Raw genomic sequence first — 16,054 nt, forward strand, 5'->3', positions numbered from 1 at the left:
AGAAACAGGAAAGTAGCAATCACTATTGGGAGTAGCCCATAGACCCACCCAGTAGCAACAGAGACACCGATCAGGATGCAGAAATTTATTTTTATACCTTCCCAAAGGTTTGCATCTTTTACACCACTCTCTGTATAAAGAACTTGCGTCTGAGATCTCTCCTATACTCTCCTCCAATTATATTACAATTATGCCCTTCTGTATAAGCCACTTTGGGCATAAAATTGCTGTCTGTCCATTCTATCAATGCCTCTCATCATCTTTTACCTCAATCAAATCACCTCTCATCCTCCTTTATTCCAGAGAGAACAGCCACAGTGTGCTCAACTTATCTTCATAAGACATGCTCCCTCATCAGGACTGTAAATGTCAAGCACAAGAGGTTCTGTAGATGCTGGAAATCCAGAATAACACACACAAACTGTTGGAAGAACTCAGGTCAGGAGGCACCTATGGAGAGGAATAAAGAGTTGAAGTTTCAGGTTGAGACCCTTCATCGGGACTGGAAAGGAAGGAGGATGAAACCAGAATAAGAAGGTGGGGGAGTGGAAGGAGTGCAAGCTGGGAGAGAGGAGAGTTGACCAAGGGAGAAAGGGAGAGAGGACAGGCACCTCCAGATGGAAGGTGATGAGAGATGAAGAGAAGAGAAAGAGTTTAGAGGGGAACCTTAATGGGCAATGCAAAAAGAGAGAAAGGAAGATGGGAGAAATTACTGGAAGTCAAAGAATTTGATGTTCATGCAGTCAGGTTGGAGGCCGTTCTGATGGAATATAAGGAGTTGCTCCTTCAACCTAGGAGTGGCCTCATTGTGGCAACAGAGCCACGGACCTACATGTAGGAATGGGAATGGTGAGTGGAATTAAAATGGTTGGCCACCAGGAAATCCTGACTGCTATGGAGTGCTTGACAAAGTGGTACCCCAACTTATGTTGGGTCTCAACAATGTAGAGGAGGCCACACCTGGGAACAATGGATACGGTAGTTAACCCCGACTGCCCCACAGGTGAAGTGTTGCCTTATCTAGAAAGATGGCTTGATGGTGAGGGAGGAGGTGAATGGCGGGTGTAACACTTGTGCCACCTACAGGGATAACTCTCAGGTGGGAGATCGCTGGGGAGGGACGAATCAACTAGGAAATCGTGGAGAGAGGGATCCCTGCAGAAAGCAGAGAGTGGGGTGTTCGGTGGTAGGATCGCGTTGAAGTTGGCGGAAATTGCAGAGAATGATGTGCTGGGTGCTAAAGCTCATGGGGTGATAGGCAAGGATAAAAGGAACACTATCCCTGTTATGGCTGCAGAAAAATGGGGTGAGGCTGGCTGTGCGGGAAATGGAGAAGATGCAGTTGAGGGTAGCCTCAATGGTAGGTCAGGCAGTATCTTCCCCATCCTTCTTATAATGAGGGGATCAGAAATGAACACAATACTCTAAGTGAGGTCAAACCAAAGTTTTACAGAGCTGCAACATTACATTATAGATCTTGAACTCAATCTCCCAACTAATGAATTCCAACACACCATATGCTTTCTTTTTTTTATATATATTATTTTTTTTATTAGTTTTTCTATACATTTTACAAATTAAAAACCCCAAATCCCAATGAGGAACATTAATACAGTGCAAAATTAAGCATACAATGACAATATGCTACAAAGGAAGAGAATTTGACAAAAAAACACCTAAATTGAAGACAAGTAAACTTAGTGTCCTCCCCAAGCCCCACAACACAAGAAAAAAACAAATCCAGACCAACCACAACACAATATAGAGAGTATAAATCAGGACAGTCAAACTCCCAGACTGTGAATACACTTAGTAACAGAGGATAATAATGCCTACTACCAGAAAAAAAAGGGAGCTGAAAGCAAGGGACCGAAAAGAAAAAAAAAACCCTAGTCAAGAGGAAGGTTATGAAAGTACTCGATAAAAGGTCCCCAGACCTTATGGAACTTTAGATCCGAATTAAGAACTGAATAATGAATTTTTTCGAGGTCCAAGCAGGCCATAATGTCGTTAAGCCATTGCGCATGAGTGGGCGGGGCAAAATCTCTCCATCTAAGGAGGATCAAGCGTCTCGCCAGGAGAGAGGCAAAGGATAATATTCGGCATTTGGTCGGACTCAGACGTAAATCTGTCTTGCCCCAAAAACCGAACAAAGCAATTAAGGGGTTTGGTTCTAGGTGCTGATTCAGAATACACGATAACGTAGTGAAGACATCTTTCGAAAAATTCTCCAAGCTAGGACAGAACCAGTACATATGGATGAGAGAGGCCACGCCCCTCTTGCATTTATCACAGAGCGGACTAATGTTAGGGTAGAATCGAGCTAGTTTAGATTTAGACATATGGGCTCTATGAACAATCTTAAACTGTAAAAGGCAATGGCGAGCACAAAGAGAGGTTGAGTTAACCGATTTGAGAACTGAGTCCCAACTCTCATCGGATAAGGAGGTATTTAAATCCTGCTCCCAGGCCATTTTAATTTTATCCACAGGGACCCGTCGTAAGGCTGCTAATTTATCTCGAATAATTGATATTAAACCTTTACCTAGTGGATTAATGGAAAGAAATAGGTCCATAGCATTTTTCGCAGGCATTTCAGGAAAGTTAGGAATTAAAGGAGCAATAAAGTGTCTGATTTGGAGATATCTAAAAAAATGAGCGTTGGGCAGATTGAACTTAACAGAGAGCTGCTGAAAAGAAGCGAAGCGATTATCAACGAAAAGATCTTCAAAATGTCTAATGCCCTTCCTATACCAAACATGGAATGCTGAATCGTATGTAGTAGGTAAAAAAAGGTGATTATGTGCGACAGGGCTGGAAACGGAAAACCCATGGAAACCATAGCATTTCCTAAACTGAGCCCATATACGCAAAGTGTGTCTAACAAGAGGATTAGCTATTGATCTGGACAGACTACTAGGGAGTGCAGAGCCAAGAAGTGAAGAGATAGATAATTCTTTAGTGGAGCTCAACTCCATTGCCACCCAATTAGGGCACTCGGGTTGGCCGTGGAAGAAAGACCAAAAGGTAGTACAACATATATTAGCTACCCAATAATATAAACGAAAATTAGGTAAAGCCATGCCACCCTCTTTTTTAGATTTTTGGAGATGGATTTTATTAATTCTAGAGCGCTTATTCTTTCACAGATATGACAAAATAATAGAGTCTAAGGAATCAAAAAAAGATTTAGGAATAAAAATTGGGATAGATTGAAATAAGTATAAAAATTTGGGGAGAACATACATTTTAACAACATTAATACGACCTACCAAAGACATAGATAGAGGTGACCATTGTACCAGACTCTGTTTTATAGTATATGAAAGATTGGCAAAGTTTTCACGAAAGAGATCTTTAAACCTCCTTGTGACTGTAATTCCAAGATAAGTAAATTGATTATGGACTACTTTAAAAGGGAGATCACGAAATGTTAATTCTTGTGCTTCTTTATTAATTGGGAAAAGTTCACTCTTATGTAAATTAAGTTTATAGCCAGAGATCTGGCTAAACTGGTCAAGAAGTGAAAACATTAGAGGTAAGGATGTAGACGGATTTGAGAGAAAGAGTAATAAGTCATCAGCATAAAGAGAAACTTTATGCTCAACACCCCCTCTCCAAATCCCGGTCAATTCAGGACAGTTTCGAAATGCTATCGCCAAAGGTTCTATAGCCAAATCAAAGAGAAAGGGACTTAAGGGGCATCCCTGACGGGTGCCACGTTTGAGATTAAATACTTGGGATTTCTGAAAATTAGTTAAAACAGAAGCAGTAGGACACAGGTACAGCAATTTGATCCAAGAGATGAAACTTTGACCAAGGTCAAATTTTTCTAAGACTGCAAAAAGGTAGTTCCACTCTATACGATCAAATGCTTTCTCCGCATCGAGGGAAATAACACATTCAGGAATCCCAGTTGGAGGTGAGTATAAGATATTAAATAAATGCCGAATGTTAAAAAAAAGGGAGACGGTTTTTAATAAAGCCTGTTTGGTCATCAGGGATAATGGAGGGAATAATGGTTTCTAATCTATGAGCCAAAACTTTAGCTAAGATCTTTACATCAACATTGAGCAAAGAAATCGGCCTATACGAGGAACACTCTGTTGGGTCTTTGCCCTTTTTTAATAGAAGAATAATAGATGCCTCATTGAAAGAGGGTGGCAATTTGCTGTAATTAAACGAGTCAGATAATACTGAAAGTAACTGAGGAGAAAGAAGTGAAGAGAATGATTTATAAAATTCTACAGGGAACCCATCAGGTCCAGGAGATTTCCCTGAGGACAGTGCAGAAATTGCAAAAGATATTTCTTCTGATGATATGGGCGCATTGAGTTTGGCTTTTAAATCAGATGAAAGTGAAGGGATATTCAGATTCTGTAAAAATTGATCAACAGAGATATTGTCATTCAAAGATTCAGAGGAATAAAGCCGAGAATAAAAATTTTTAAATGCGTCATTAATTTCTAAATGATCCGATGTAAAGTCTCCGTTCTCCTTCCGGATCTTTGTAATATGTTGTTTGGCTTTGGAACGCCTCAGCTGATTGGCTAGGAATTTACCAGACTTATCCCCATGAATGTAAAAGCGACTCTTGCTTTCGAGAAGTTGGCGTTCGACAGGTTGAGTAGACAGAAGATTAAATTTAGTTTGGATTTCAACGTGCTTCTTGTATAATTCAGGGTTCTTAGTTTGAGCATATATTTGATCCAATTCTTTAATCTGGTTAATGAGGTCTAATCGATCTGCACAGGATCTTCTGTTGAGATTTGCTGTGTAAGAGATTATTTGACCCCTCAGATATGCTTTCATGGCATCCCAGACAATCTGGGATGGCACTTCAGGTGATGTATTAGTGTTAAAATAAAAGGTTATCTGATCCTTAATAAATTCTTAAAAATCATCATCCGATAATAAAGTTGAACCAAACCGCCAGTGTTTATTCCTCTGAGGGAGACCAGGAAAGTTCAGAGAGAGAGTAATTGGGGCATGGTCAGAAATCAGTATACTCTGATAGTCACAAGAGTGGGCAAATGGAATAAGTTGGTTATCGAGTAAGAAATAGTCAATTCTAGTGAAGGTATGGTGAACATGTGAGAAAAAAGAATAATCTCTCTCAGTAGGATGAAGGAAACGCCATATATCAGAGATACCAAAATTAGAGAGAAACGATTGGATAGCTAAGGCAGATTTAGTAGGTGATCTGGTAACAGAGGACGATCGATCCAGATTAGGATCCAACCAACAGTTGAAGTCACCACCCAGTATAAGAGAGTATAAGTTTAAGTCTGGTAGTGAGGAAAAAAAACGTTCAAAAAAGTTAACATCATCAAAGTTGGGGGCATACAGGTTTGCTAGTGCAACTTTAGTGTTATATAGTTTACCAGAAACAATAATAAAACGGCCATTTGTATCAGATATTTTATTATGGCATTCAAAAGGAATATTTGAGTTAATAAGAATGGAGACTCCCCTAGCTTTAGCGGCAAAGGATGAATGAAAGCGCTGACCCGCCCACTTTGACAGAAGCCGGGAGTTATCAAAACAACGAATATGAGTTTCTTGAAGGAAAGCAATGTCAGCTTTGAGTTGTTTGATATGTGAGAATACCTTCCTCCTTTTAACAGGGTGATTCAATCCCTTTACATTCCAGCTCACGAATTTAAGTGCACTAGCCATTATCAATTACTAATGCATAAAAGGCAGCAGGCATATAAAAAGTCAAGCAGTACAATAGCAATCTGGGAGCAGAGATGTAAACATAGATTCGTAAAATCAAAACATAAACATGTCCTGAGCAATAAAGAAAAACAATAAATACAGTGAGTGATGTTGGAACTGGAAAATCCACCCCACCCACACAACCCAAAACTAGACGGCTACCAAAAAAAGCAGCTAGCTCTACCAAAAAAATTAACCCAAATACAACTTCCAGATCTGTGTCATTAACAGCAGTTCCGTATAAATACTATAGCAAATAGTAACTAGTTTATGCACTAGAAAACATAACTACAAATTAGAACATCTTCTGCAGAAATATAAAACTTAATACAGAGAAAATCGGAAGAAAACCAAAACTAACCTACTCGCGAAAAATTATAGAAGAATAAAGTAAGAGAAAGGGATAAAAAAAGGGAGGAAGGGGAAAATTATAAATTCAAGAAGAGTACTTATCAACCATTTACAGAGAGGAGAAAAAAAATCAGAGATTAGAAAAAAGGGTGAAGAAAAGAAAAAAAAATATTAAAAAAGGGAAAAATAAATCAGCAATTAAACTGTGAACCAACAAACAGGGAGGCCTTCACTAAAGACTTCAAACCTCCAAAACAAGTTAGAGTCAGTTGTAGAACTCTATAGATAAAGTTATACAAGAATAAAATAGATTACACAAGTACTATTTAAACGTCCATAGGGAAACATTAAGCACAGAATGTCTATTTAAAAAAAGACACACCAAATCCAGGGAGAGATTGTCAACAGCCCTTAGAGTTTCAATGAATAATGTCTGAGTGATTCAAGTAAAGTCTGAGTCCAGAAAAAGTAATTTTACTATGAGAAGTACTTATCCACCATTTTAGGAGGTCCGATCGGGTTCCGAAGATGACTGGATAGCCGGAAAACTTGCCACAAATGCTTCAGCTTCCTTCACTGACTTAAACCACTTATATTTTCCAGTATTAAGCTTGATTCGTAGGTCAGCAGGAGTGCGAAGAGAGGGTTTAAAACCACGATCAAAAAGCACTTTCATTGCGCCTTTAAACTCAACACGCATCTTTAAGGTCTGGGGTGCAAAATCTTCCACAAAGCGAATGATTGTATTTTGGAAAGAAAAAGTACCTCTGCGACGTGCCTCCATAATCAGACGGTGTTTTACCTGGTATTGATGAAAGCATAAAATTACCGGTCGCGGGCGGGAGCCCAGAATTCCAGGGGGAACGTAGACCCTGTGTGCCCTTTCGAGCTTAGGCGGGTTCGGAAGCAAATCTTTCCCGAATATCTCACAGAGAAACTCGGCGAAAAACTTCACGGTTGATCCCTGTTCAGTGGCCTCTGGCAACCCAAGAATTCGGAGATTGCAGCGTCTGCTGCGATTTTCGAGATCCACCATTTTGGAAAGGAGTTTGTTACATTTTCCCTCTAAGCTGGAACAGAGAGTCTCCAAGTATCGAACACGACTTTCTAAATCTTCAGAAGTCGAATCGATGCGAGATAAGTGTTCAGCATGTTTGTCCACTCTATCGTTGATCCGATCCAGTTTGGCTTCCAACTGTTTGAAAGCGGTTCTAAATTCCTTTAAAATATCATCTCGGAGTTGTTCGAGCGCAGCTAGAGTCTCAGCCGAGAGAGCCGGAGCTTCCTTTCTCCCGGATTTAGAACTCTTGCTAGACATTGTAAGTTAGATGTGTTCACAGGCAAGTAAAAGAAACCGAAAAAGTTATAACTAAGGTTTAAAAAATGGAGACATTTAGTGCAAAGATAGCAACAATAACGGAACAAAAGTTCGGAGCAGCTAAGCAATCGCCATCTTACCGGAAGTCTCCATATGCTTTCTTAACCACCCAATCAACTTCTGCAGCAATTTTGAGGGATCTATGGACTTGGACTCCAATATTCCACTGTTCCTCCACAATGCTAAGAATCCTGCCATTAACCCTGTACTCTGTCTTCGAGTTCAATCTCCCAGCGTATCACTTCACATTTTTCCAGTTTGAACTCCATCTGCAACCTCTCAACCCAGCTCTGCATCCTATCAATGTCAATTTGTTATCTATGGCAATCTTCCCCACTATTCACACCATCACCAACCTCCATGTCATCTGCAAAATTACTAACCCACTTTTCCAACGCCTCATCCAAATTATTTATAAAAATCACAAAGAGCAGAGGTCCCAGAATAGATCCCTGCAGCACACCATAGGTTACTGACCTTGAGGCAGAATGCACTCTATCTACTACCAATCTCTGCTTTCTGTGGGCAAACCAATTCTGAATCCACACAGCCAAGTTTCCTGGATCTCATGCCTCCTGACTTTCTGATTGGGGAACCTTGTCAAACACCTTATGAAATCCATATACACCATACCTACTGCTCTACCTTATCAATTTGTTTTATTACCTCCTTAAATAATTTGATCAGGTTTATGAGGCATGACCTGCCCCTCACAAAGCCATGCTATCCATAATCAGACTATGCATCTCCAAATGTTCTTAAATCCTGTCTCTAAGAATCCTTTCCACTAGTTTGTCCACCAGTTAAGTAAATCTCACTGGTCTATAATTCTCAGGATTAGACCTATTACCTTTCTTGAACAAAGGAATAATATTTGCACTTTTCAATTTCTGGTACTACTCCTGTAGCCAGTGCAGACACAAAGATCATCACAAAGGTGCAACCATCTCTTCTCTTTCTTTCCATAGTAACTTGTAGTATATCCCATCTGACCGCAAGATTTATCTACCCTACTGCTTCTCAGGTGTTCCAGCATATCGCTTGTTTAACATTTACATGTTCCAGCCAATCCTTCTGCTTAATGATGCTTTATGCTGTCCACACATTCATCAAGGTCCCTCTCAATGGTGAATACTGAAGGAAAGTTATTTATTGAGGACGTCCCCTACATCTTCCAACTCCAGGCGTAAGTTTCCTCTTGTATCCCTGATCGGCCCAACTATCATTCTAGTCATCTTCTTGTTCTTCACATTCATGTAGAATGCTTTGGGGTTTTCCTTATTCCTAATTGCCAAGGCCTTCTCATGTTTTCTTCTAGTTCTTCTAAGTGCTTTCTTCAATTGCTTCTTGGCTAATTCTCCTGAGCCCTGTCCGATCTTTGCTTCTTAAACCTTAAGTATGCCTCTTTCTTTCTCTTGACTAGATGTTCCACATCTCATGTCAACCATGGTTCCTTCACCCTATCACCCTTCCCCTTTCTCAGTGGGTCAAATCTATTTGGAACCCTATCCAAGTGCTCCCTAAACAACCTCCACATTTCCGTTGTGCATTTCCCTGAGTGCATCTGTTCTTAATTTGCTTCTGAAGCTCCTGCCTCATAGCATCATCTCAGGTTAGGTGGATGGGCAACGAAACTCCTCTCCAAACACTTACTAGCTCCGGCAACACCATGAACTCTGTCTGCGACCCTGGCAGCTCGAACATGTTGCATCTCGGATGTCCCAAGATGGCTCCTCTCCCGAATCAGTCTCACCTCCACCTGCCTCCTCACCGTTTGCGGTGACAGTAAATACTCTTCCATACTGTCTGCTTCTATCACTGTCTAAAGCTACGGTAAAGGTCAGTAAGTTGTGGTCAGTCTCTGAAATGCTCACTCACCAAGAGATCTGTCACCTGACCAGGTTCATTGCCTAGTACCAGATCCAGCATGGCCTCTCCTGTATACATACTGTGCATGGAATCCTTCCTGAACACAAACAAATTCCACCCCATCTAAACCTTTTGCACTAAGGAGTTACCAAACAATACTAGGTGATTGAAGTTACCCATGTCAACAACCATGTTATTTTTGCACCTTTGCGTCCTGATCTGTTCCTTGCTGTGGGGGGAGAGTCTCAAGACTACACCCAACAGAGTGTTTGCTCCCCTCCTGTTTATGGCTTCCACCCACACTGATTTAGCAGACGAAATCTCCACGACGGCCTCCCTTTCTGCAGCCGTGATACTATCCCTGGTTAGAAATGCCATACCACCACCTCTTTTACCTCTCTCCCTTTCCCTTTTGAAATATCTAAACCACAGAACGTCCAGCAGCCATTCTGGATTTTATGACAGCCAAGTCTCTGTAATGACCACAACACTGTAGTTCCATGTAATGACCCATGCTCTAAGTTCATTAACTTTCTTCCTGACACTTCTTGCATTAAAATAAGCGTATTTCAACTCATCTAATTGACTGCACTTATGCCACCCATGGCTCATCATCACCACAGTCTCTCTACACATTACACCTACCTTTACACCAACTGCTCCATCCTATCATCTGGTTCCCATCCCCTGCTGACCTAGTTTAAACCCTCCCCAACAGCTCCAGCACACCTGCCCATAAGGACATTGGTCCCCCAAACATGAGAAAATCTGCAGGTGCTGGAAATCCAAAGCAACACGCACAAAATGTTGGAGGAACTCAGCATTGGTCCCCCGTTCCATTCAGTTGTACAGGTCATGCCTTCCCAGAAGAGATCCAACAGTCCACAAAGCTGAAACCCTGCCCCCTGCACCAATTCATCAGACACACATTCAACTAATCTTACTCTCACTGGCACATAGCACAGACAGACAGACAGACATACTTTATTGATCCCGAGGGGAAATTTGGTTTCGTTATAGTCGCACCAACCAAGAATAGTGTAGAAATACAGCAATATAAAACCATAAATAATCAAATAATAATAAGTAAATCAAGTGGAAATAAGTCCAGGACCTGCCTATTGGCTCAGGGTGTCTGACACTCCGAGGGAGGAGTTGTAAAGTTTGATGGCCACAGGCAGGAATGACTTCCTATGACGCTCAGTGTTGCATCTCGGTGGAATGAGTCTCTGGCTGAATGTACTCCTGTGCCTAACCAGTACATTATGGAGTGGATGGGAGTCATTGTCCAAGATGGCATGCAACTTGGACAGCATCCTCTTTTCAGACACCACCGTCAGAGAGTCCAGTTCCACCCCCACAACATCACTGGCCTTACGAATGAGTTTGTTGATTCCGTTGGTGTCTGCTACCCTCAGCCTGCTGCCCCAGCACACAACAGCAAACGTGATAGCACTGGCCACCACAGACTTGTAGAACATCCTCAGCATTGTCCGGCAGATGTTAAGGGACCTCAGTCTCCTCAGGAAATAGTAACGGCTCTGACCCTTCTTGTAGACAGCCTCAGTGTTCTTTGACCAGTCCAGTTTATTGTTAATTCGTATCCCCAGGTATTTGTAATCCTCCACCATGTCCACACTGACCCCTTGGATGGAAACAGGGGTCACCGTGCCTTAGCCCTCCTCAGGTCCACCACCCAGCTCCTTAGTCTTTTTCAAATTAAGCTGCAGATGATTCTGCTCACACCATGTGACAAAGTTTCCCACCGTCGCCCTGTACTCAGCCTCATCTCCCTTGCTGATGCATCCAACTATGGCAGAGTCATCAGAAAACTTCTGAAGATGGCAAGACTCTGTGCAGTAGTTGAAGTCCGAGGTGTAGATGGTGAAGGGAAAGGGAGACAGGACAGTCCCTGTGGAGCCCCAGTGCTGCTGACCACTCTGTCTGAGGTACAGTGTTGCAAGCGCAGGTACTGTGCAGCATTCCAGAGATCAACACACTTGAGGTCCTGCTTTTCAGCTTCCTGAATTCCTTCTATTCACTCCTCAGGATCTCATCCCTTTTCCTACCTATGTTGTTATCAATAGGTAAAATAACCTCTGGCTGCTCACCCTCCCCTTTGAGAATGCTGGTATTTATTGGATCATCAATGGAATGTTATCAAATAAGTTTTTACAAGCTATTTAATGAGATATTGGGACAGGTGACCTCTTTCCCATCGCCTTCCTGGTGGTATCACTTTCTCGATCCTTTATTTCTTCCTCTTCTGTTATTGTCAGTTTAACTTTTTGTTTTGCATTACCTCACATTACATGCCTGTACTTTGCACCATTCCAATGTTTTTGCGCCCTTTGTTGAATTTATTTTTACCATGTTTTCTCTGTGAGCTTCCTGCAAGCAAGGAACTTCATTGCACCCTGATGTATATGACAATAAATTTGCATCTTTGGAAAGAAAAAGGGGTAGGGAGGTCCCAGGAGGGAATCTTTTGAAATGGGATCTCTGAACTGAATTTTCGAGCCTTGAACATCAGGGTTTTCAGAATCAGGTTTATTATCACTGGAATATGACGTGAAATTTGTTAACGTTGGAAAAGAGGCAAGCGTTCTGATGGGATTGCTCCACCAGCAGCCAGCACTGAACAAAAAGGCAGAATGGCCTTTGCCTGCCCTGTAACTGAGTTAGAAAGGGGTTGGGATTCCATGGCAGGATCTGGAAGGAGAAGTGAACACGACTAAACTAAAGCCTTTCCAGATTGCTAGCTGATGAGGGTCACTTCTGTAAAGAGTGGAGGGAGCAGGTAATGGAGGGGGTTGAACAATGCACTGTCCCACTGCAACAGCTATGGTACCCAGGTTCATTCTAGAAGTTTGTTAAAAAAGGAATAAAGACTCCAGTTAACAACGGTGGAATGATATTCAGCTTTGAATTAGTTAACAGCACTGTTGAAATCCTCTGTGTAACTATTGACATGCAACACACCCTTGTGGGAATGTACTTCTTGCCATTCTCTCAAAATGTACTCTGCCCCGTGCAGTTCTAATTTCTACTCATCAATACTCTGATCTGAAGTGAATGTTCAATGCAAATTGCAAATTATAGAACTTGTTCATTATCCAAAATGATGATTAAAACATAAATTTGAAATTTTAAAGCAATCTACGGTCATAGCTCCCTGTCCTTTCCTACTTCAAGCAAGAAAAAGTAGGGAAGTCTTCCTACAATGATATGCAATACTACACCTGGAGTTGGCCTCCTTAATTAATGAGGGTTTAATTAACTTAGATGCAGTGGAGAGGCAGTAAAAGGAAACTTTGTTAGAGCTTATCTACTAAGTCTATATGAATGGAATTGAATCTGAAAGGGACGTCCACATTAATGGGGTTACAGACCACCCAACCATCCACGGGATTCAGAGGAGCAAATTTGTAAAGAGATTTGCAGGCTATTGCAAGAAGCAAAAAGTTGTTATAGTAGGTGATTTTATCATGCATTGACTAAGAATTCCACACTATAAAAGGACTGGATGGGAAAGAGTTAGTCAAATGTGCTCAGTGAAGTTTCCTAAATCAGTACATAGAGGTCCCATCGAGAGAGAGTATGATTTTAGATCTTCTATTTGGGAATGAGACAGGGCCAGTGATAGAAGTTTGTGTAGGGAAACACCTTGTATCTAGCGATCATAATGCTATTAGTTTCAAGATGATTATGGAGGATCGGTCTGGCCCTCGCATTGAGATTCTAAATTGGAGAGAAGCCAATTTTGATGGTATCAGAAAGGATCTGGAAAGTGTGGATTGGGACAGGTTGTTTTCTGGAAAAGGTGTACTTGGAGGCCTTCAAAAGTGAAATTACGAGAGGACAAGAGTTTGTATTTTCCTGTCAGAATAAAAGACAAGGATAACAGGTTTAGGGAACCTTGGTTTTTTAGAGATATTGAGGCTCTGGTTAAGAAAAAGAAGGAGGTGCACAGCAGGTAAAGGCAAGCAGGAACAAATGAGGTACTCGAGTAGTGCAAGAAATGCAAGAGAACATTTAAGAAGGAAATCAGGAGACGCAAAAGAAGACGTGAGGTTCCTCTAGCAGACAAGGTGAAGGAGAATCCCAAAGGCTTCAACAGATATAGTAACTGTAAAAGCAAAGCAAGGAATAAAATGGCCTGTTTAAAAGATCAGAGTGGTCCTCTGTGCATGGAGGTGAAAAAAATGGGGAAGATCTTAAATGAAATTTTGTCATCTGTATTTACTTGGAAGACAGACTCAGAGTCTATAGAAGTGAGGCAAAGCAATAGTGGGGTAATAGACCATATTGCAGAATACAGAGGAGGAGGTGTTTGCTGCCTTGAGGTGGACAAAAAACCCAGGGCCTGACACAGTGTTCCCTCGGACACTGTGGGAGGCTAGTGCAGGAACTGGAGGGACCCACACAGAGATATTCGAAAAGTCCTTAGTCACGGATGAGGTGCTGGAGGATTGGAGTATTGCTGTTGTTTAAGAATAAGTCAGGAAATTATAGGCCGGTGAGCCTGGGATGTTTGTATGGGAAGTTGGTCAGGAAGGTTCAGTCCGTGGCATTCAAGTTAGTTAACTATTTATTTATTGATTGATTGACTGAGACACAGCGTGGAACAGGCCTTTTGGCCCTATGAGCTGCACTGCCCACCAATCCCCTGAGTTAACCCTAGCCTAATCATGGGACAATTTACAGTGACCGTACACCTTTGGACTGCAGGAGGAAATCAGAGCCTCTGGAGGAAACCCACGTGGACACGGGGAGAACGTACAAACTCCTTTACAGGCAGCGATGCGAATTGAACCCGTGTTGCCTGTACTGTAAAGTGTTGTGCTAATCACTACATTACCATGTCACCATGGATCAGACATTGGCTTTGCAGTAGAGTGGTTATAGATGGTTGCATCTTTGACTGGAGGCCTGTGACTAGTGGAGTGCTGCAGGGATCGGTGCTGGGTCCATTGTTGTTTGTCATCTATGTCAATGATCTGGATGATAATCTGGTAAACTAGATCAGCAAATTAGTGGATGACACCAAGAATGGGGGTGTAGTGGACAGCGAGGAAGACTATCAAAGCTTGCAGAGGGATCTGGACCAGCTGGAATGATGACTAAAAAATGGAAGCTGGAATTTAATGCAGACAAATGTGAGGTGTTGCACTTTGGGAGGACAAACCAGGGCTTACATGTGAGCGGTAGGGCACTGAGGAGAGTGGTAAAACAGAGGGATCTGGGAATACAGATCCAAAAATCCTTGAAAGTGGCGTAGCATTTCGATGGGGCTGTAAAAAGCACATTGGCCTTCACAAATCAAAGTTCTGAGTACAGTTGCGATGTTATGTTAAAGTTGTATAAGATGTTGGTGAGGCCGTAATGAAACATTGTGTGCAGTTTTGGTCACCTACTTGCAGGATAGATGTCAATAAGATTGAAAGAGTGCGGAGAAAATTTACAAGCATGTTGCCAGGACTTGAGGACTTGACTAGATTTTATAGAGTGTAGAAGAATGAGGGGAGATTTGATAGGTATACAAAATAATGAGGGTTATAGAGAGGGTAAATGCAAGTAGGCTTTTTCCACTAAAGTTGGGTAGGACTAGAACTACAGTTCATAAGCTAAGGGTAAAAGGTGAAGTGTTTAAGGGGAACATGAGGGAGAATTTCTTCACTCAGAGGGTAGTGAGAGTGTGGAACAAGCTGCCAGTAGAGCTGGTGATGCGGGTTCAATTTCAACACTTAAGAGAAATTTGGATAGGTACATGGATGGGAGGTGTACAGAGGGCTATGATCTGGTGCAGGTCGATGGGAATAGTCAGATTAATATTTTGGCATGGACTAGATGGGTCAATGGGCCTGCTTAGGTGCTGTAGTGTTCGATGACTCCATGACTATTTATTCTTTTGATGAATGAGTTGTCTCATAAGGAAGAATGAATAGATTTGTTTTTCATCCTCTGGAGTACAGAAAAATGAGGCTTGACTATATTGCCTTTGACAAGGTAGATGTTGTTAGATGTTTCCTGTGGTGAGGAATCTACAAATAGGGGATGTAATTTCAAAACATGATGTTTCCCATTTCAAAGGGAGATGAAGAGGATTTTTTTGTCTCAGAGAATCATGAATCTTTGGAATTTTCTGATATAAAAAAGTAAAAATTTCTGAAAACACTCAGCAGGTCAGGCAACATCTTTCAGAGAAACAGGGTTTAACATTTCAGGTGGATAAATAACTTTTATTCAGAATTCCTGGGTCTCTTTATAATACAGAGTGAAGAAGGTTGAGACTGATATATGATGAAAAGTTAATAGCCTGAAAGATTCACCCTCTTTGTGCAGTAATTTCTTCCCTTAAAGGTTAGTGAATCCTTGAATTCTCTGCCCCAAAGGTAATGGAGGCTAGATCATTTGATATATTTAAGGTGGAGATAGATAAATATTTTAAAGATTAACTGTTTTGGGGTAACTGGCACTTTGAAGGATTTGAGGCCGAGGGTAGATCAGCCATTTATTTAACTAGAGCTACAGCATAGTAACAGGCCATTCAGTCCAACAAGCCCACGCTGTCCAATTACACTCATGGGACCAATTTACTTACTAACTTGTGCATCTTTGCAATGTGAGATGAAATATGAAAGAAAGCTAGACAATAATAGAAAAGAAGATACAAAAAAAATTTTCAGATATATAAAATGTAGTAGAGAGGTGAGAGTGGATATTGGACCATTG

The 16,054-nt window shown here is 41.5% G+C and overlaps 1 long non-coding RNA gene across 2 annotated transcripts in view; it reads right to left on the minus strand.

The window, feature by feature from the left end:
* The window catches only part of LOC140730317 (uncharacterized), a 75,089-nt gene that overhangs the window by 46,627 nt on the left and 12,408 nt on the right, over positions 1 to 16,054 (minus strand). The gene's annotated exons all lie outside the window — the stretch shown is intronic.

Source organism: Hemitrygon akajei, chromosome 1, assembly GCF_048418815.1.
Source record: "Hemitrygon akajei chromosome 1, sHemAka1.3, whole genome shotgun sequence".
NCBI lineage: Eukaryota > Metazoa > Chordata > Chondrichthyes > Myliobatiformes > Dasyatidae > Hemitrygon > Hemitrygon akajei.